General features: G+C 40.5%; 2 protein-coding genes across 2 annotated transcripts in view; both read left to right on the forward strand.

Annotated features, from left to right (window-relative positions):
• VWA3B (von Willebrand factor A domain containing 3B) overlaps positions 1 to 22,012 on the forward strand; it is a 270,056-nt gene that overhangs the window by 243,658 nt on the left and 4,386 nt on the right. The gene's annotated exons all lie outside the window — the stretch shown is intronic.
• Positions 1 to 22,012, forward strand: part of CNGA3 (cyclic nucleotide gated channel subunit alpha 3) — an 86,242-nt gene that overhangs the window by 7,085 nt on the left and 57,145 nt on the right. The window lies entirely within an intron of this gene.

The raw sequence follows: 22,012 nt of genomic DNA on the forward strand, positions 1-22,012 counted from the left end.
TGAGTGAATTCCTATATAACTTAATGTAGAGAAAGGTTTTCCAACTATAACTCAAAATCCAGGTGCAATAAAATGTTGCTAACCTTGACTAGATAAAAAATTATTTTTAAAAATGTATTTCCAAAGACACCATAAACAAAGTCAAAAGACAAATGACAAATGGAGAGAAAGTATTTGCACTAAATAGCACACAAAGGGCTGGTGTCTGTAAAATACAAAGAGCTCTTTAAAATTCAAGGGAAAAACTGACCAAAGATGTGGAAGAAAAATAGGCTAAAGACAATAAACTATCCATAAGATGTAAGGATAGACCTAAAAATATGAAAAGATGTTTAACTTCACTAATGATAAGAGAAATACAAATTAAAACTAGGCTTTGGCCAGGCACAGTGGCTCACACTTATAATCTCAGCACTTTGGGAGTCTGAGGCGGGTGGATAAAATGAGACTGGGAGATCAAGACCCGTCTGGACAACATGGAAAAACCCCATCTCTACTAAAAATACAAAAATTAGCCAGGCGCAGTGGTGCATGCCTGTAATCCCAGCTACTCGGGAAGCTGAGGCATGCGAATGGCTTGAACCTGGGAGGCAGAGGTTGCATTGAGCCTAGATCATGCCACTGTACTCCAGCCTGGGTGACAGAGTGAGACTCCGTCTCAGAAACACACACACAAACTACACTTACAGAACTGCCAATAATGTGCCAATATTAAGTAGTCATGCAAATCCTTTTACAGGTAACAATTTTAAGACCTTGATACGGTTTGGCTGTATCCCCACCCAAATCTCATCTTGAATTGTAGCTCCCATAATTCTCAAATGCCATGGAAGGGACCCAGTGGGAAGTAATTGAATCATGGGGGCAGGTCTTTCCCATCCTATTCTTGTGATAGTGAATAAGTCTCATGAGATCTGATGGTTTCATAAAGGGGAGTTCCTCTGCACACACTCTCTTGTCTGCCACCAAGTAAGTCATGCCTTTGCTCCTCCATTGCCTTCCACCATGATTGTGAAGCCTCCCCAGCTATCCCAGCTATGTGGAACTGTGAGTCCATTAAACCTCTTTTCTTTCTAAATTACCCAGTCTTGGTATGTCTTTATTAGCAGCATGAGAACAGACTAATACAGCAATTGGTACCAGGAGTGGGGTGCTGCTGTAAAAATACCTGAAAATGTGGAAGCGACTTTGGAACTGGATAACAGGCAGAGGTTGGAACAGTTTGGAGTACTCAGAAGACAGGAAAACGTGGGAAAGTTTGGAACTTCCTAGAGACTCGTTGAATGGCTTTGACCAAAATGCTGATAGTGATATGGACAATAAAGTCCAGGCTGTGGTGGTCTCAGATGGAGATGAGGAACTTGCTGGTAACTGGATGAAATGTTCCCTTCGCTATGCAAAGAGACTGGCAGCATTTTGCCCCTGCCCTAGAGATCTGTGGAACTTTGAAACTGAGAGAGATGATTTAGGGTATCTGGAAGAAGAAATTTCTAAGCAGCAAAGCATTCAAGATGTTACAGAACATGGAAGTTTGGAAAATTTGCAGCCTGATGATGCGGTTGAAAAGAAAACCCCATTTTCTGGGAAGAAATTCCAGCCAGCTGCAGAAATATGCGTAAGTAATGAGAAGCCAAATGCTAATCACCAAGACAGTGGGGCAGATGTTTCCAGGGCATGTCAGAGACCTTCGTGGCAGCCCTCCATCACAGACCTAGAGACCTAGAAGGGAAAAATGGTTTTGTGGGCTGAGCCCAGGGACCCCGGCTCTGTGCAGCCTTCAAATAGGGCATTCTGCATCCCAGCTGTTTCAGCTCCAGCCATAAGGCCAATGGTACAGCTCAAGCTCTTACTGCAGAGGATGCAAGCACTAAGCCTTTGTGGCTTACACGTGTTGTTGGGCCTGTGGGTGCACAGAAGTCAAGAATTGAGGTTTGTGAACCTCCGCTTAGATTTCAGAGGATGTATGGAAATGCCTGGATGTCCAGGCAGAAGTTTGTTTCAGGGGTGGGGCCCTCATGGAGAACCTCTGCTAGGGCAGTGCAGAAGGAAAATGTGAGGTCGGATTCCCCCCCACAGAGTCCCTACTGGGGCATTGCCTAGTGGAGCTGTGAGAAGAGGGCCACCATCCTCCAGATCCCAGAATGGTAGGTCCACTGACAGCTTTGCACCATGTGACTGGAAAATCCACTGACGCTCAATACCAGCCATAAAAGCAACCAGATGTGGGGCTGTACTCTGAAAAGCCCCCCTGGGGGCAGAGCTATCCAAGGCCAAGGGAGCTTACCTTTTGCATCAGCATGACCTGGATGTGAGACAAGGAGTCAAAAGACATTGTTTCAGAGCTTTAAGATTTGACTGCCCTATCTCCTTCATTTTGGCCAATTTCTCCCATTTGGAATGGTTATGTTCATAACTTGCTTTTGATTATACAGGCTCATAGGCAGAAAGTACTTGCCTTGTGTCAGCTAAGACTTTGGACTGTGGACTTCTGAGTTAATGCTGAAATGAGCTAAGACTTTAGGGGACTGTTGGGAAAGTATAATTGGTTTTGATATGTGAGGACATGAGATTTGGGAGGAGCTGGGGTGGAAAGATATATTTTGACTGTGTCTCCACCCAAATCTCATCTTGAATTGTAGCTCCCATAATTCCCACATGTCATGGGAGGGACCCAGTGGGAGGTAATTGAATAATGGGGCAAGTCCTTCCCATGCTGTTCTCGTGATAGGGAATAAGTCTCATGAGATCTGATGGTTTTATAAAAGGGAGTTCCCCTGAACATGCTCTTTTGACTGCCTCTATGTAAGTCACATCTTTGTTCCTCCCTTGCCTTCTGCCATGATTGTGAGGCCTCCCCAGCCATGTGGAACTTTGAGTCCATTAAACCTCTTTCCTTTCTAAATTACCCAGTCTTGGGTATGTCTTTATTAACAGCATGAGAACAGACTAATACAGACCTGGAAAAAAAATTTTTAAGTTACCAGCTATTTACAGGCACAATAAAATGCTCAAGAACAGAGAGAAGCTGCTGGAGAGCTTATTCTTTAAAACTGCAACTGGAGAAGGGAAGAATTGTGAGTTTGTGACATTCTGGCCTGAAGGCACTCCCCAACTTTCAGGGTCAAGGCAACAAAAAACTATAGTCTAACTGGCTCAAGGTGCCAGAAAAAAGAGTTCAGGGCTAGAAAAAAAGTGGAAGTTTAAAGGAAAATGCTCAGCAGCAAGACACTACAGTAAGAGTGAATCATAAAACCTAAGTAGGAACTTTACCGTAATTCATAGCTAGCCACTAAATTATTCAGGTACAAGGGAGAACCCGGGGAATACTGTAAAAAAAATTAGGCAGAGACCAGAGAGGAATGTACTGTTGAGAAACAGAGCCGCACAGAGAAAGGTCTGTGTATTTGCTGCTTTTTAACTGAAATGCATTTCCAAGCCATGTGCAGCTTGGGCAGCAGTAATCTAATGCCTTATGGGTTTAAAGTAGCAGGGGACAGAATTCAAGGCTGGAATAACAGTTGGAAATTTAAACAAGGGAATCTTTGAAGGAGTGAGCCCTCAAAGCTGCCCAAATCCCTGAATGACCACTATATTATGTAGGCATAGGGAAAACACCCAAGATGCCAGGATAAAAGCAGCAATTTGAAGCCATAAGAACAAAGTAGAGATGTGAACTGCTTCATATTACAAGATAAAAAAGTTTGCAGTTTGAGTCCAGGCAAGTTGACTGCCTACTAGAATTGAAAATAAAAAATTAAGTGTACAAAAAAGAAACCACACATACACACAAGAAAAACCCTTACGAACACAACAGAATCCAGAATCACTAGAATATGTTGTCTGTAGTCCAATTTTGAACCAAAATTTAGTAGACATGCAAAGAAACAGGAAAATGCATTTTATTCTTATGATAAAAGACATTCAATAAAAATTTTGATTTATTCCAGATGTTGTAGAGCAGACATCAAAGTAGTTACTATAAATATATACAAAGAATAAAAGAAAGAGTATCAGTGAAGAAATGGATAATCTCAATACAGAAATGAAGGTATTAAAATGCAAGTGGAAAATTCTAGAGCTGAAAGGTACAAAAAGTACACTAAATAGGCTGAGCAGCAAAATGGAAAAGGCTGAGGAATCACTGAATTTGAATATAGGTTGGTAAAATTTCCTCAATCCAAAAAACAAAAAAGGCAAAGAATATTGAAGAAAAGTCAACAGAACCTCAGAGACTCATGGAATAATTTCACGCATTTTAAAATATGTGTAATTGAAGTCCTAGAAGAGGAGGAGATAGAAAAAGAGAAAGAAAGAAAAAAATCACTGGAGACAAAATAACTGAAAACTTCCAAAAATGTGGTAGAAAATGTTAATAGATTCAAGAAGCCTAAGGAACCTCAAAACATGATAAATACAGAGAAACTACTCCCACACATATCATAGTCAAATTGCTAACAAGGAAATACTGAAACCAGACAAAAGAACACAATATATTCAGAGGAAGATTGACATGATTACAGATGACTTCTCAACAAAAACTATAGATACTGGAGGGTATTGGAATGGCAGAGTATAAAAAGAAAAGAGTTTAGGACCTATCAGTAAAGAATTGTATATGCAGTAAAACCAGCCTTCTAAATGAAGGTGAGAGGAGTTCCACTTCCAGTATGTTCAAGTAAACTCTTAACACAGACCCTCCAACAGATAGCTATAACTACCCAGAGACTCAAGAGAGGCACCAAAGCCAGCAGATTCTGATGTGGTGAATGTCCTGTTATTACATATTTTAGCTTAAGGGCAGGCTAAGGCAAGACATGGTAAGTACTACACGTGGAGGCTTAAACTCTGAATGAAGACTTACAGTTACAGTCTTTCTGGCTTGAAAACCCACAAAACAGAGTTTGGGAAAACTACAGCTCTTCGTGTATACAGAGAGAATACCAGCAAGGAAAGATCCAAAGACAAGGAGCCACAGATTTTGTGTATAAACTTGGCCCACATCTCTGACACCTTTTTTTTTTTTTTTTTTTGAGACTAAGTTTTGCTGTGTCACCCAGGTTGGAGTCCAGTGGTGCAATCTCAGCTTACTGCAATCTCTGCCTCCCAAGTTCAAGCCATTCTCCTGCCTCAGTTTCCCGAGTAGCTGGGATTACAGGCATGCACCACCACACTTGGCTAATTTTTGTATTTTTAGTAGAGGTGGGGTTTCACCATGTTGGCCAGGCTAGCCTTTAACTCTTGACCTCAAGTGATCCACCCACCTCGGCCTCCCAGAGTACTAGGATTACAGGTGTGAGCCACCACACCTGGCCTCTAACATCTTAACCATATATGCACAGACAAATTGGAAATAGATCAATTAAGGGTGAAAGAGCTAAACTGAAATTTTTAACTGCCACCCAAGCCACAGCATTTGCAGTATAAATTCAACAAAGTTAATTGTCTGCTAAAACAAAAATAACAAGTGTTCTGAGGAATGTAACAGAATTCAGAGTCTCTACAACCTAACATTTATAAAGTATGGGTTAAGATTCTAAGTTGTTCAACATGTAACCATGAAAATGTGATCATCCAGTTTCAAGAGAAAAAATATAAGCCAATTAACCCTGAGATGATCCAGTTGTTGAATTATCAGATAAGGACCTTATGGCAGCTATAATAACTAGGTTCATTAAAGTCAAAGAAAATATGCTTACAATAAACTATTAAAAAAACAAATGAAAATTCCAGAACTAAAAAATACAATGTCTTAATGTTAAAAAAAAGAAAAATCCACTGGATGGGCTTAAGAACAGAATAGAAATGGCAGAGGAGTCAGTGGCTCTGAGATAGATCAATAGAAATTGTCAAGTCTAAGAAACAGATACAGGATTTAAATAAACAGGACTTTAGAAACTGTGGGGAAACAGACACTGTATTTTGAGTTTTAAGATGAAAAGAGAGAGACAACAGGGGAAAATCTTTGGAGAAATAATGGCTGCAAATCTCTCAAATTTGTCTAAAGATGTAAATTTATAGATCCAAGAGGTTCAGTGAATCCCAGAGTAAATAAGAAGAAAATCATCCTGTCACAGTCACAATGTTGAAAACCAAACATGGAGAAAAAATCTTGAAAGCTGCCAGAATGAAACACGACACATTGCATTAAGGGGAATACTAATTAGAAACCACTGGCTTCTCGGCACCTATAGAGGCAACGATCCTGCAGTGGGACAACATCATTAAAGTGTTGAAAGAAAATAAAACCTCTCAACCCTAAATTCCACATCAAGTGAAAATATCCTCAAAAATGAAAGCAAAATGAAGACATTTGCAGATAAAAGTAAACCAAAAGAATTTATCATCAGAAGAATTGCACTATAAGAAATGCTAAAGGAAATTCTTCAGGCTAATGGGAATTGATAGAAAACAAAATCAGATCTTAAGGATGGGATAAACAGGATCTGAAATAATAATTATCCAGGTGACTATATCAAAATATGTTTCTTTTTATTTCCTTAATATACGTATAGGTATAATATACATGACAACATGGCAACTGTGGCACAAATAGGAACAGGTGGAGGGGTGAATGGACATACATGGTTGCAAGGCTTGTGTATCTTATATAGTTGTAGATTTTAACTTCTTTCTCTCAACACTTCCTAGGACAAGTAGACCAAACCCAAAAACCAGTAAAGATTGTCTCAACCAGCTTACCTCTACCCCAAATCCCAGATAATATATTTATTTTCAAGTATGCCTGTTACTTTCACCAAGACAGCCTGTGTGCTTGGCCATAAACCAAGTTCCAGTAAATTTAAAGGAATAACAGTCATACAAAGTGTGTTCTTGGCCCACAATGAAATTAAATGAAAAGCCAATAAAATAAAGTAGAGATGTGAACATAAATAAGATATTTATGATAATCTCAAAATATTTGGAAACGAGACACATATTTCTAAAAATCCATGGAACAAAGAAGAAATCACAAGGCAAAATGACAAATACAAAAATTAGTTATTTGAAATAAATCAACAAAATATATAAACCTCTAGCAAGAAAAAGAAAACACAAATACAAAAGGGTTATCACTACTAGAGTGCATATCATAATAAAATAATATTATGGACAAACTATTTCCTGAAAATTCAAAAATAAGATAAAATGAACCTTGAAAAATATGACTAACCAAAACTGACATAAAATGAAACAAAGTATAAATTACCTTGTATCTAATATATTAAAGAAAGTTAATCTGTTATCAAAACCCTTTGTAGTCCAATTTTGAACCAAAATTTAGTAGACATGCAAAGAAACAGGAAAATGCATTTTATTCTTATGATAAAGAAGCTCCAGGCCCAGATGGTTTAGCTGGTGATTTTTATCAAATATTTGAAGACAAAATTATAGGCTGGGCATGGAGGCTTACACCTGTAATGCCAGCACTTTGGGAGGCTGAGGCAGTGAACTCAGGAGTTCGAGACCAGCCTGGGAAACATAGCAAGACCCCATCTCTACAAAAAAATAAAATAATTAGCCAGGTGTGGTGACATGCACCTGTGGTCTCAGTTACAAGGCTGAGGTGGCAGGATCACTTGAGCCCAGAAGGTCAAGGCTGCAGTGAGCTAAGACCATGCCACTGCACTCTAGCCTAGGCAACAGAGTGAGACCCTGTCTCAAGAAAATAAATAAATAAATAAAGATGAAATAATAACAATCTTACACAAACTGTTCCAGAAAATGGGGAGGAATAGGGGAAGGGGCCAGAAGTCAAGCAATGCAGACAGCCTTTAGAAGCTAGAAATGATAAACAGATTCTCAACCTGAAGCTTCCAGAAGAAGGCTGCCAACACCATGATTTTAGAATTCTGAACTCCAGAAATGCAAGAGAATAAATTTCTGTTGTTTTGAGTCACTTGAGGAAAAAAAAAAAAAAAAAACAGTAGGCCAGGTGCAGGGGCTCACGCCTGTAATCCGAGCACTTTGGGAGGTCAAAGCAGGCAGATCACTTGAATCCAGGAGTTTGAGACCAGCCTGGGCAACATGGCAAAACCTGTCTCTACTAAAAATACAAAAATTAGCCAGGCGTGGTGGCACATGCCTGTAGTCCCAGCTACTTGGGAGACTGAGGTGGGAGGATCACTTGAGCCAGGGAGGTTGAGGCTGCAGTGAGCCAAGATCATGACACTGCACTCCAGCCTGGGCAACAGAGCAAGACCCTGTCTCTAAAACAAACAAAGATATAAAAAACAAGAAAAAAAAAGTAAAGAAAATAAAGGAGAAGGTAACAGTTCTCAACTTGTTTTATAAGCCCAGCTCAACTCAAATCTCAACAAAGACTACAATGAAAGCAAATAAGTATATAAGCAAATCAAAGCCAGTAATGCCTAAAAAGAAGCTACGTCATGACCAAGTTAAATTCATACAAGAAATAAAAGACTGTTTTAACAATCAAAACTCAGTGTAATTCAGTTAATTCCAGTTGAAGAGCTCTTCTGAATAAGTGCAGAAAAATGTATTTGACATAATTCAAGATCCATTCACAATACAAACTTTCAGGAAAACAGGAAAAGAGAACTTCCTCAAACTGATCAGGGCATGGTTATAGAAATCGGTCAAAGACAACCTCTGTGTGTTGATCTCTAGGTTGTTTATTTCTTCTGTACAGGATGAAACCTGTCAGCTCAAAGTCTGTCAGCACCAGACTCAAATTTTTGCACATCCAATTATTTTTAAAATGCCCAAACAAGCATATGTTCAGTCATTTATATCCTGTGTGCTTTGCATACCCCATGAAACTTCATCTGGCAGCTGTTACCCATTGCTCAGGTAGGACCTTGACGTTGTAAGGCCTCAAGCCACTGCTGTCCTTCAGGGATCTCACAGAGACTCCCCACTATGCTACTGAGCAACATTACCAAGGCACCTCTTTCTGATTCCCCGTTCTCTTGCCTTCCTTCTATGGGTGGCCCCTCACCACAAGCCTCTGGGAGGTCTCATAATATAAGGGACCTCCCCTCTCATTCAACCCTGTCCAAGTGCCACCCAATAAAGTTTTGTTTGTGTTACTGCCACTCATGGTGATATCTCTTTTCTTGATCAGTCCCCAAATCCCTTGAACCCCCTATAAATATTTATGAAAAAAATATATGAGTATCATCATACTTAACAATGAATCAATGAATGCTTTCCTGCTATGATTGGGAACAAGGCAAGGATGCCCACTGTGACCACTTCTGTTAAACATTGTACTGAGCAAGGTACTGGCCAGTGTAATAAGGCAAGAAAAAGAAAAGGCATAAAGATCAGGGAAAAAAAGCAAAAGTATTTCTATTTGCTAGGTCATAAATATTTATATAGAAACTCCTAAGGCGTATTCACTGCTACTATTAAAATTTATAAGTGACTTTAGCAAAGACACAGGATATAAAGTCAATATACAAAACTCAATTGTATTTCTATATACGAATAAGCCATTGAAAATAAAATCTTAAAATTTTTAATTTAAAAGTGTCAAAAACCACAAAGTATTTAGTAATAAATTTAGCCAAAGAAGTAAGAACCTCTACCTTGAAAACTAAAACATTCTTCAGAGAAATTAAAGAAGATCAAAATAATTAGATAAATCAAGTTCACAGATTGGGAGAAAAATCAACATTATTAAGATGTTGATTCTCCCCCAAACCTCTGTAGATTCAATTATATTCCACACATACTTCCAGCAGGTTTGTTTACAGAAACTAAGAACCTTATTCTAAAATATACATAGAAATATAAAGGAACGAAAATGTCCAAATCATTCTTGATAAAACACCATGAAGTTGGGGGATTTAACCTACCTCATCTCCAGGCCTACTTTAAAGCTGCATTAAACAATAAGGTGTGGTTTTGGTGAAAGGATTGCCATATAGCTCAACTGAATGAAAAATAGTCCAAAAAAGGACCCACACATCCGTGGTCAATTGATTTTCAACAAAAGTCCCAGGGCAGTTTGATGGGGCAAAGAAGGTCTTTTCAACAAATGATAATTAGAAAAACTGGATATTCACATGGGGAAAAAATGACCATAAACAATAAATCACACCATAAATAAAAATTTACAGAAATAGATTAGATCATAGACATAAATGTAAAAGCTAAAACTACGAAATATCTAAAAGGTAGGATGCAATCTTTGTGACCATGGAGGTAGGCTAATGTTTGTCATGTCACAAAAATCACTAAACATAAATGAAAAAATTGATGTTTGTCTCCATTAAAATTCGAAACTTCTACTCAAAAAAAGATACTAACAAGGAAACAAATAAGCAAACCACAGACGGGGAGAAAATATTTGCAATACATATTATTTGATAAAGGACTGCTTTCTAGGATGTAAAATAACTCTTACAACTCAGTAGTAAAAAGGCAAACAGCTAATTTTTTTTTAATGGGCAAGATTTTATAAGTGGATCTATAACTGGCCATAAGTACATGAAGGGTGGGTCTCCATCATTAGTCATCAGGCAAATTGTGGTAGTCACCAGGAAAAACCTTATGCATCAATTTAGCTAGGCCACAGCGCTCACTTATTCAAGAAAACACTAATCTAGGTGTTGTGAAGGTATCTTGTAGATGGGATTGAAGTCCATGGTCAGTTGACTATAAATAAGGGAAGCTATCATAGGTAATGTGGGTGGGCCTGGCTCAATCAGTTGAAAGGCCTTAAGAACAGACTTGATGTGTTGCATCCCTTATGAAGAAGAAATTCCGTCTGTGGACAGCAGTTCCTGCACGTGCCCAGGAGTCTCAGCCTGCCCTTCCTGACTGCCTGCCCCATGCATTTCACTTTGGCTGGGCTGGAGAGTGTGAAGATGTGGGGGTGAGAAGGATGTCGTTTTTCAGACTTCAGGAAACTCTACAAGAGAGGCTGACCCCATCTGAATGATGCTGTACTGTGATCTCTGGACCTATAAGAACTAGGGCAGAAGTAGGGCACATACCCTACAACATCTGGGACTGCTTCTGTCACGTGGGTCTCCTGGCACATTAGGGTCACCATCTTCCAAGGGAGGGACTGCATGGGGCTATTCAAGGTGCAGGGGATATTCTAATGCTAGACGGCCAACGTCAGACATTTGCTTACACCCATTTCCAGCCTCCAAAGGGGGGCTCATGTCTAACTAAGGGGCTCTTTTCCCTTACTTTCCTAAGGGCTGGGATTTACTTGGAGGATGGTGGTCCAGAGACTTATAGTCCCAGGACTGCTCTAGGAAGTGAATTGAATAATTCTTTCTCCCCTCGTTACCACATCTCCTTTCCTTGTTAATTTATTTATCCTACACTTTGTGCCCATCAGAGAAATACCTCGTTTGCTGTTTTGCTGTGACTGAGATCCTGAAAAACACATCAGGTTCCGTCAACTCTCAGTTCCAGGGTCCATCTGGTGCCTTCCCTCCCTGGGCACTGATCTGCCTCCAGCCTACTTTCCGTATGAGTTGTCTGTATTCATATTTGTATTGCTCTAGACACACCTCTGGGAAGGTTTCTGCTCACTCCCCATCAAAGCTTGGAAGCCCTGGCAAGGCGGTATTTCATCAGGAATCTGCATTGGGCAAGCCTTCTCTGAACCTTGCAAGAATGTGGTACTACAAAAGCTTTGCTTTTGATGCAAAGGTTGGGACACCCCCATGCTCCTGAAGGTGGCTTTTTTCGGTTTTTTTGTAATTTAAAAAACACACAAAATTTAACCTCTTACAATTTTTAAGTGTTCAGATAAATATTGGTAAGTATATTCACATTGTTGTGCAACTTTGCTGCTTTTGTTTTTAAAACTAACTCTGCCATCGTGGATTTACACTTGGTCTGCTGGGGAATGTCATGAGGTCTTAAATCTCTGGGATTTTTTTGGAGGCACAATCTAACAGACCTATCCACGTTATCAAAAGCGTCTGTGTGTATTTCTCTGCTGTTAGGATACATTTGAATATAAATAATTCACTTCCTGCCTGGAATCCGAAATGATATTCTATACATGTGAGTCTTCCCAAAATTCCGTCCTTACCTGTGGAACCAAGGAGAACTGTGCAAGGTGGCAATTACTCCCCACAGTGGAGGTCTGCAACTTTAACTTGCCTACGCATGGCCCTGGTGGCAATGCAGAATCCCAAGCCCAGTCCCTAGAGATTTGAATTTAGTGGGCCTGGAGTGGCACCTGTCATTCTGTGTTTTTCACACACTCCTGAGAAGGATGGCAGCAAATCATTCTTGGGGAACCAGAACCTAAGCAGGTGATCAGAGAGGAGAGGCCTGCCCACTATGCTTCTCCCCTCTCAGGCCTGAGCCCTGAGCATCCTCAAGTTGAGCCCCAGGAGAATTCAAGGTCCTCCAAGATCCAGAGCCTGTTTTGCTTCTTCACTTACAGGCTTGTAGTCAGCACAGAAGATCCTCTAGGCACCTGTGAGCCTGCCTCACAGGGCTGTCCTGCGGATAAAATGGATAGAGAGCTTAGAACAGGATCTGGCACACAGTGACAACTCAATTAACGTTAGCTGTTGCTCTCCCCATGACCATGGTCATTGCTGGTGCCATCACTAACACTCCTACCAAGAGATGGCAAGGAGAAGGTTCCAGAATGACCTCTCCACCCTCTACCATGTGAGAAAGAGGACCCCACTCCAAGCAGGCAAGAGCTGTGCAGAACAAATTAAAATCATGACTCTAGCATCAGCACCACAACCCTTCTACCTCATCTGCCTCACACTGCGCGTCTTTTCCAAGGTTCTCGTCTCTGCAGGAGCACCCAGGCATTTCACCCAGCAGCAAACCGTCCTCCACTGAGGTTAGAGGACCCTTCTCCAAGACTGTTTCTCCCTTCAGCATCCCGCTCTGATCCAACCCCCTTCACCAAGTGGAGCCCTCACCAAGCCCCCTTCTGAAGTCGAAGTGCTATGAATCTTCCCCAGGACATCAATGACTGTGCTGAGCCTTAGCCCCCTTCCCAGCGTTCCCAGCACAGTCCTTCAGCAGCAAGTCAACCTGCATTCCAGGGGCAAATGACTGTGTCTTGCATGACCTTAACACTCCCCTGGTCTGTGCACAGTCATCTTTCTCATAATGTGATGAGGTGGACATACTGTACATAGAGCCAAGCACATAATAGGTGCTCAGTGGAATGAATGGACCTTCATTTAAGCAACCTTGCTTGTGGGCTTCAAAATTCTCTGACCAGAGTATGTGTACTTTAGAGAAATAACTCACTGTAGGCCCCCAGCAGTGGCCAGCCTCCCCAGTCAGCGCCTCTTAGGAAGTGGGAGTGGAGAGGAAGAGCTGCCTAGAGGCAGCGGGAACCCCCTACCCTGTCCGTTCTGACTTGGCCTTGGGTAAAGACTCACATGTAGTATGCCCTGGCCATACATGTCCCATTACATGACCTGTAGTCACCAGCTGTTTTGCCTCTAATTGATGGTATTTTGCATTTTAGGCCTAATATCCTCTAATAAAAGGATACTGGTTTTATAATGGCTAATAAAACAGTGAGAGGTGGGTCAGATGCTACAACCAGGAATCAAATAGGACACCCAATTCTCAGAGTGTCTGGCCGGGGTCTGTTTATCAATGTGCCCGCCCAAAAGGAAGAAGTCGAATCAAGCTCACAGTTCACCCCTGATTTGCTGTTTGGGGGCAACCAAATGAGATAAGGCAGGAAATCTCAACCTCATTCACAATGAAAAGATGAGCGTTAGTGACTTCTTAGCAGTTACCCCATCTGAAAGCTGGTCATCCCAGACAAGGTCAAGTGGTTACACTCTCCTTATTTCTCCCAGCCTGTTAGCCTTTCCAGGCCAGAGCGTATCTGACTCTGCAGACAGATTTAAATGCACTGCGGACCTCACAGCCACATCACCAACCTTTTTAGGGGCTGAGAGTTCACGCTCCTCTGTCTGGGTGTCTGCTGGGGGGATTCTGAGTCCTAGAAGGGCTTGGAGGCCCAGCTTCCTGATGTGACAGAGATAGCAGAGAAACAGTTGAAATGTGTGGTTAAGAACCCACCTCTGCCACAGGCCTAGCTCTACTGATGGTGGGCACCTCAGCTGTGCTTCAGTTTCTCCTGTGCTGTCATGAAAATCAAATGAGTCGACTTAAAAAGTGCTTTGCACACTGTGCAGTAGCGAGAAAGTGCTATGGATGTGTCGGCTATCATTACCACCAGGGCTCATGTCTTCTCAGCACCTCTCTCTACATTAATAAGCAGGTTTTATCCCTGTAGGATTGTTAGAAGCAATTTTCTGTGGAACGGGCAATGCCTTAGCTCTCCAAAAATCACAGAACTGTCTGTTTGATAGTTCTGAAAAATCCTGTACCTGCCTTTTAATAAACTGGAGGCATAATCCAAACCTACTGGGCTCACCATCTCCTGTCACAGTATCAAGGGAACCCAGGGGATCTGCTGGGCAGGAGCTTCAGCTAGACAGAGAGTCGGGACCTGATCGCAAAAGGTGTTCATTAGTGGGCAGCAAATCAATCTCACCATTTAACCATGAGCTGGTCAGTACCCGTGCTGTTCAGAGGGCAGGTCTGAGGAATGGGGTCGGCTGTGTGGGAGGAGACTTGCTGCAGCCAGTGACCCCTAACGAACCTCCAAGTCCGCCTCCTATGACTCCACTCCTCATTCTTCTTTGACAACCAAAACAAGCATCAGTAACAACTGATGGTTATGAGGCCTGTGCAACACACAGAGAATGTGAGCTCACACCAGGCAGGGGAAAACAGCAGAGAAGCCCTCCTCCCCAGGGAAGGCGGATGCTGTGGCAGGGGTGGGGGTGGGGAGCAGAAAGAGTGAACCCAGCTTGAGCAACAGAGCCAGGCCTTGTCTCAAAAAAACAGAAATGAAATGAAAAACAGGGAGAAGAAGGAGAAAGAAAGAATAAAGATTGAAAGAAGAAAATGTGGAAGGAATGAAGGAAGGAGGGAGGCAAGAAGGGGCAGAAAAAAAAAATAAATTCCTTTATGTGTCCACTTGATAAGACATCAGAATTCGAATGGAGAAGGAAAATGCAAAAGCTGCCCTTCACGAAGAGTCACATGGAAATGTAAAACACCCTTGTCTCCTCTAAAATACATGATTCATTGCTCTGTCACTGCAAATGTGTGTGCTGTGTCCACTCGCAGATAAGCAGGATATATTTGCATGATTTAAATGTCACCTAGATCTTGTGAATAATAAACTGTGAGCCATTCCACAGGGTCTGAATCATGTTCCCTGGAAACCATTCCTTCATGAGCTAACCCCCCATGCCAGGGTCTGAAATTCTTATTCAGAATTCAGTCTGTGACTTCTTATTGCTCTGTCCCATTACTCCAGAAAGCAGCAGGGTAAAAACAAATTAAGTCCTCTTCCTCAGCAGCTTTCAAACACTCCCATACTTGAGGCCACCTCATCATCATATCAAAGGAGTCAGACCTGGCCCCTTCCCCCAGGGAATGTTAACATTCAGCATCGTCATGAAAGAGGCATGACAATAAACATCTGAGAGTGATAATTGAGTAAAGTGGTTACAGATGGGTGGCAGAAAATGACTTTTTCTAAGTAGCATTCACTGAAATGTGATTATTGTTTTATGATTTTCAAGAGACTTGACATATATTATCTCCATTATCTATGTAGTGGGGAAAAATTTATCCCCCACTTGTATTCCGAGAGCTCAGTATCGGAAGCTAAGATTCACAGGTTTAGCAGGTATTAATATTGAGTTGCTACTATGTGCCTGACTTTGTTCTAGGCACTGGGAAATGTAACAGTAAACAAAGGAGACAAAAATCCTTTCCTCATGGCATTTGCAGACTAGTGGGAAGAGGTAGAAAATAAAAATAAATTAAATATGCAAAATATCAGATAAAGAGCAATGGAGAGAGTGGGTGGGATGGGAGAGGGGTCTTGAGATTTTGAATAGAGGTGTTCAGGAAATGCCTTCTTAAGAAAGTGATATGTGAGCAAAGATGTGAAGGAGAAAGCCACACTGCGACACAGTAGGAAAAGCAGGTGCAAAGGCCCTGAGGCAGAAGTTTGCCTGGCTGTGTGAGGATTAACAAGGAAGCTAGTCAATGGAGCAAGAGTGGAAGCAGGCAGCGTTACCATTTTGGAGGCAACAGCAATAACCCCGGCTGGTTGTGTGGATGACTTGGACAAAAGCGTAGCAATGGAGTTGGCAAGAAGTGATGAGAGTCTGAGAGTCTGGATTTATTTTGAAGGTAAAATAGGTGAGATTTGCCACAGGAGGGGATGTGGGTTGTAAAAGAAATAGAGGCTGGAAAATTGCTTGAACCTAGGAGGCAGAGGTTGCAGTGAACCAAGATCGCACCACTGTACTCCGGCCTGGGAAACAAAGAAAACCTCTGTCTCCAAAAAAAAAAAAAAAAAAGAAAAAGAAAAGAAAAGAAAGAAAGAAATAGAGGAGTCCAGGATGACTCCTCTAAGGTTTCAGTCCTGAGTTATTTGAAGGTTGGCATTGTCATAACAAGGTCTTTGGTAAAGCATTTTAAATAGGAGGAGGTCATGACCGTTGTAGCATGGTAACACTCTCAGGATTGGGGTTGTGGAAGACGGACAGGTTGAGACCCAATGCTGGGGATGGATTCCCACACTTCTTCAACTGTAGGCACCAAAAACATCCCAACACCCCAATTCATCTCATCCCACCCCCCTTTTTAGGGGTCACTGATTTTTAAAAAATATTAGTATAATTTATAATGAGATATATATAATTTACATCCAATTAAATGCATACATGTTAAATCCCTAGTGCAAAGAACTTTGACATTCATATACACCCGTGACACCACCACCCCATACCAAATGTAAAATATTGCCTTAATTGCAGACAGTTCCTTCCTGCTCCATGGAATCACACTGTGTGCACACTTTTGTGTTTGGCTTCTCAGTCTTGACAACGATTTTGAGAATCATCCCTATTGTGTGTGTGATTAGTCCTTCCTTCTCGTCGCTGAGTACTTCCTCGTTTGAATAAATCACAATCTGCCTGTCCATTCAGCTGTCCACAGGGATTTGGGCTATTTCTACTTTGGGGCTATTATAAATGTAGCTGCTATGAACATTTGTGCGCAGTCATTTTGACGACATATGTTTTCATTTCTCTCGGGAAAATACCTAGGAGTCAAAATACTGGTTCATGTTGTAAGTGCACATGTAGCTTTGAAACAAAGTTCCAAATCGTTTTCCAAACTGTTTGAACCATTTTCCATTCCCACCAGCAGTGGATGTGTTGCTGTCTCTCCTCCTGAGGCTTAGTGCTGCCATCGCTTTTGTGTATGGGCAGTAGTACCTCATTGTGGCTTCAATTTGCACTTCTAATTAGTAATTAGCATTTCGACTACTATAACATTGAGTACTTTTCATGTGTGTGTTTGCCATCCATATATCTTCTTTAGTGAAATGTTCGTTCAAATATTTTCCCAATGTGTTACTTGGGTTTTCTTTTTATTATTGATTTACATAAAAATGTTATCTACTTTGAAGCTAAGTCCCTTGTCAAATATATGTACTGTGAATATTTTGTCTGTGTCTGGGGATTATCTGTACATTCTTCTTTACTAACATTTATTCTGAAGTAATTTAAGACTTCCAGAAATAGAAAGTAAAATAAGACTTGCAAAAAATAATCCAAATAATTTCCAAATACCTTTCAGCCAGAACCCATAAATGCTAACGTTTTGCTATATTGGCTTTGTCAGTCTCATTGTTTCTGTCTTTCGTAGACACACACACGCACACACACACTCCAATTTTTTTGTTGTTGTTGTTGTTTAGATGGAGTCTCACTCTGTCGCCCAGGCCAGAGTGCGGTGGAGTGATCTCGGCTCACTGCAACCTCTGCCTCCTGGGTTCAAGTGATTCTCCTGCCTCAGCCTCCTAAGTAGCTGGGACTAGAGGTGCCTGCCACCACGACCGGTTAATTTTTTTGTATTTTTAGTAGAGACGGGGTTTCACTATGTTGGCCAGGCTGGTCTCGAACTCCTGACCTTATGATCTGCCTGCCTCAGCCACCCAAAGTGCTGGGATTACAAGCATGAGCCACTGCGCCTGGCCCACACACCAATTTTTTCTGAACCATTTGAGACTAAGTGACAGAGATAATGTTCCTTTATCTCTAATACTTCTAAGAATATTTTCTAAAAACAAGGACATTCTCTTACTGAGCCATAGTACAGTGATCAAAATCAGTACATTAATATGGATATATTATTATATTATTATCTAATCTGCACACGTTGTTCAAAATTCACCAATTGTCCCAGAATGTCCTGTATAGAAAAAAGAAAAAAAAATTACTAAGACCAAAAATCCAAACCAAGATCACACATTGCATTTAGTTTTTATTTATTTTTAGTCTCTTTTACTCTGGAACAGTTTGTCAGTCAGCCAATCAATCAGTCTATCTATCCATCCATTCATCCATTCATCCATCCATCCATCCATCTATTCATCTATCCATCAATTACTCACTTACTGTCTTTCACAACTTTGACACTTTTGAAGAGTACATAGCATTTATTTTGTAGACTATTCTGTTCATTTTCTTCATGGTATCTTTTGATTAGAAGAAATTTTTATTTTGATTTAGTGTAATTCATTGGGAGTTTTTTTATGGTTAGTGTGTTTTGTGTCCTATCTAAGAGAATTCTGCCTTCTCTAAACTCATGAAAGTATTCTGGATTTTTGTGTCTAGAGTGTTAAGTTCTCACTTTTATACTTAGATCTATCTATCATCCATTTTCAATTAATTTGTTCTGTGGAGTGAGACAGAGATTGAGATTCATCTTTGTTTACCATATCCAGTTGTTCCAGCACCACTTCTTAAGATGAACTTCCTTTCCCACTGAATTGACTTCGTATCTTTATCAAAAATAATTTGGCCATATATACCTGGGTCTTTTTCTGAAATTTCCGTTTTGTTACACTAACCTGTTCCTTATCCCAATACCACACTGTTTTGATTACTATAGCTTTATCATTAGTTTTGAGATCAGGTAGTGTAAATCCTCCAGTTTTGTTCTTTTTCAGTCTTGTTTTGTCTAATGTAGATATTTTGTATTTCTGTAAAATTTTATAATTACAATTTCCTTCTTAAAATAGCCTGTAATCCCAGCACTTTGGGAGGCTGAGGGGGGCATATCACGAGGTCAGGAGATTGAGACCACCCTGGCTAACACAGTGAAACCCCATCTCTACTAAAAATACAAAAAAATTAGCTGGGCATTGTGGCTGGCATCTGTAGTCCCAGCTACTTGGGAGGCTGAGGCAGGAGAATGGCGTGAACCCGGGAGGCAGAGCTTACAGTGAGCCGAGATCGTGCCACTGACTCCAGCCTGGGTGACAGAGTGAGACTCCATCTCAAAAAAAAAAAAAAAATAGCCTGTTGGAATTTTCATTGGGACTGTATGGAATCAACAGATCAATTTTGGAGTACAATAGTTTAAAATTATTGAGATTTTATAAACATGTGTCATAACATGATAAATCTTTCCATTTATTTAGGTCTTCTTTAATTTCTCTTAGCAATGTTTCACAAGTCTTGCACATAATGCCAGTTTTAGTACTAAGTAATTGATGTATTTAATGTTATTGCAAATGATATTTTTAAAATTTTATTTTCTACTGTTTATTGTCAGAACATAGTACAATTGAGTTTTGTATATTAACTGTGTACCACAATATTCTAGTTTCATTTTTTTTGTAGATTACATAGGATTTTCTACATATACAATCATGCTATCTGTGAATCATGATAGTTATCTTTTTGTCATCATTATACCATTTGGATTCTTTTTCTTTTATTTTTTCCTATATCACACTGGCAAGGACTTTCAGTACAATGTTGAATAGAAGCATTTGAAGCGAACATCCTTACCTTATTCTGATCTCAGTCTTCAAATTAGGCATGATGTTAACTGCAAGCTTTTCTTACACTTTTCTAAGATGACTTTTATGAAGCTGAGAAAGTTCCATTCTGTTCTTAATTTGCTGAGTTTTGTTTTGTTTTTTGTTTGTTTTGTTTTGTTTTTTAACATGAATGGGTAGTGAACTTTGTGACAGAAACTATATGGCCTGGAAGCCTGAAATATGTACAGTCTGGCCCTTTAAGAAAAGATTTCCAACCCTGTCTAAATAAGAATGTAAAGGATACTTCAGCACATAGCAGGTATATCAGTTTGGGTCTAATCAAGAGACAGAAGTCACACAGTGACTATAAAACAGAAGGTGAATATAAAGGAGAAGGCTAATATGAAAATCATTAAACTACGATAAAAGGGAAGTATAAGATGTAAGAGAACCCTTCATGGCAGCCTAGGGCTGAAGGAGAGCAGCCAAAGAAGGATGAACTTGGAATGGGGTCCCCCCTCTCCAAGGCTAGCATTCAGACCTTGTTGGAGCAAGTATAGTTGCAGCCCGATGATTGGCAGAAAAATGTGCCGGTTAGCACAGGCCAGAGCTGGTCTGTAGTTGCTGAGCAAGTAGGAAGCAGCTCTCACCTGGAGTGCTGATGGGTTTGAGTAAGCCACAACCAGTGACCAGCCACACAGGTGTGCAGAGAAAATGGGTGCTCATGTGAATAGGAGCCCTGGAACTGTGATGTTTGTGTTAGAAGGGCTGCAGCACCAGAAGGTCACAGCAGGCAAACCTGGGGGAAGCAGGCATAGGGAAGCAGAGGGAGTTGGAGCAGCAGTGCAGGCAGGAGGGCTGTGGCATGCAGGGTCCATGCTGCAAGAGCTGCAGAAAGATGACCACCAGGCCAGGCTGGAGCTGGGAGGTCATGAAGGGACCATGTGTTCCAGGCATGTGGCCAAGGCAGAGTACTACCAGACATTCTCCCACCTGTGTCATTTGCTAATGTTGCAGTCACCAGGAACAGCAGCGGAGCCCCTTCCTGCTCCGTTGCCCCTCCATCATCCTCTGCTGAGAAAGTTTAACATCATGCTCACTGTAATACTCAAAGAAATTCTGTCCATTATTGCAGAGCAGGTATTGAAGATACATTTGGAACTGGGAGACATTGAATTGATAAGTGACATGGCATAGTTGAGGAATGAGGTTTCCTAAGAAATCAAGTATTTGACATGCCCAATATTCTTTTAGAAGATTCTGGAATGAAAGTGAAAAGCAGATTCATTTTTTCATGGATGATGAACCAGATTCCTATGTTAAATTTAACTTTACTCAAAGTTAAAGAAATTTCAAATGAAACTGTCTAGACCTATGTCAAAATAAGCCCAACTGTATTAAAGAGTATTAAATTGTATTGAGAGTAAAAACACATAAGACCAGCAAAAAGAGAGTAGATATTATATATGTAGTGGAAGTATGCATTTCTTGGCTTTCAAATATTTGCAAGTCTCTGGAATAAATATTATCGGAACTCAAATAAGGCAAGCAGACTAAAGAAAATATTTTCATAATATAAACCAGGAAAAAGCCTCTGTCAGTATTGCACAAAAAGCTCATGAAAACTGAAAGAAGATCAAAACTTTAATGTAAATGGGCAAGGACATAATAGGTGATTCACAAAGAGGACACACAAGTAATAAATATACATAAGAAAATTGTCAACTTTACTACCTCTTGCTGAAATGCAAATTAAAGCTGTAATGGGATACAGTTTGTGCATTAAATTTGAAAAAATAAAATAGAATGCTGGCAAAAATAAAATGTGGTAGAAGTGGTAAATGGTTAATAGCAATATAAATTGTTTAAACTTCTCTTGAATTCAGATATTCATATCCTTAGGGTAATCCTACTACTGAGACTGTAACTGAAGGAAATAATTACAAAAAATAGGAGAAGTTTTGATGCATGTGTTTACAGCCGTCATTTTTTAAAGTGAAAAACTGGGAACTAATTTAAATGTACATAAAAAGGTCAACAATGGTGTAAATCACCCTATTAATTATGTAATTCATTTAGCCAGGATCATGGCCAGTGACAAATGATTTGGCCATGACCAAAAACCACTGGAAACTAATGCAACACAATAGG

Source organism: Macaca mulatta, chromosome 13 (genome assembly GCF_049350105.2).
Source record: "Macaca mulatta isolate MMU2019108-1 chromosome 13, T2T-MMU8v2.0, whole genome shotgun sequence".
NCBI classification, from domain to species: Eukaryota; Metazoa; Chordata; class Mammalia; order Primates; family Cercopithecidae; genus Macaca; species Macaca mulatta.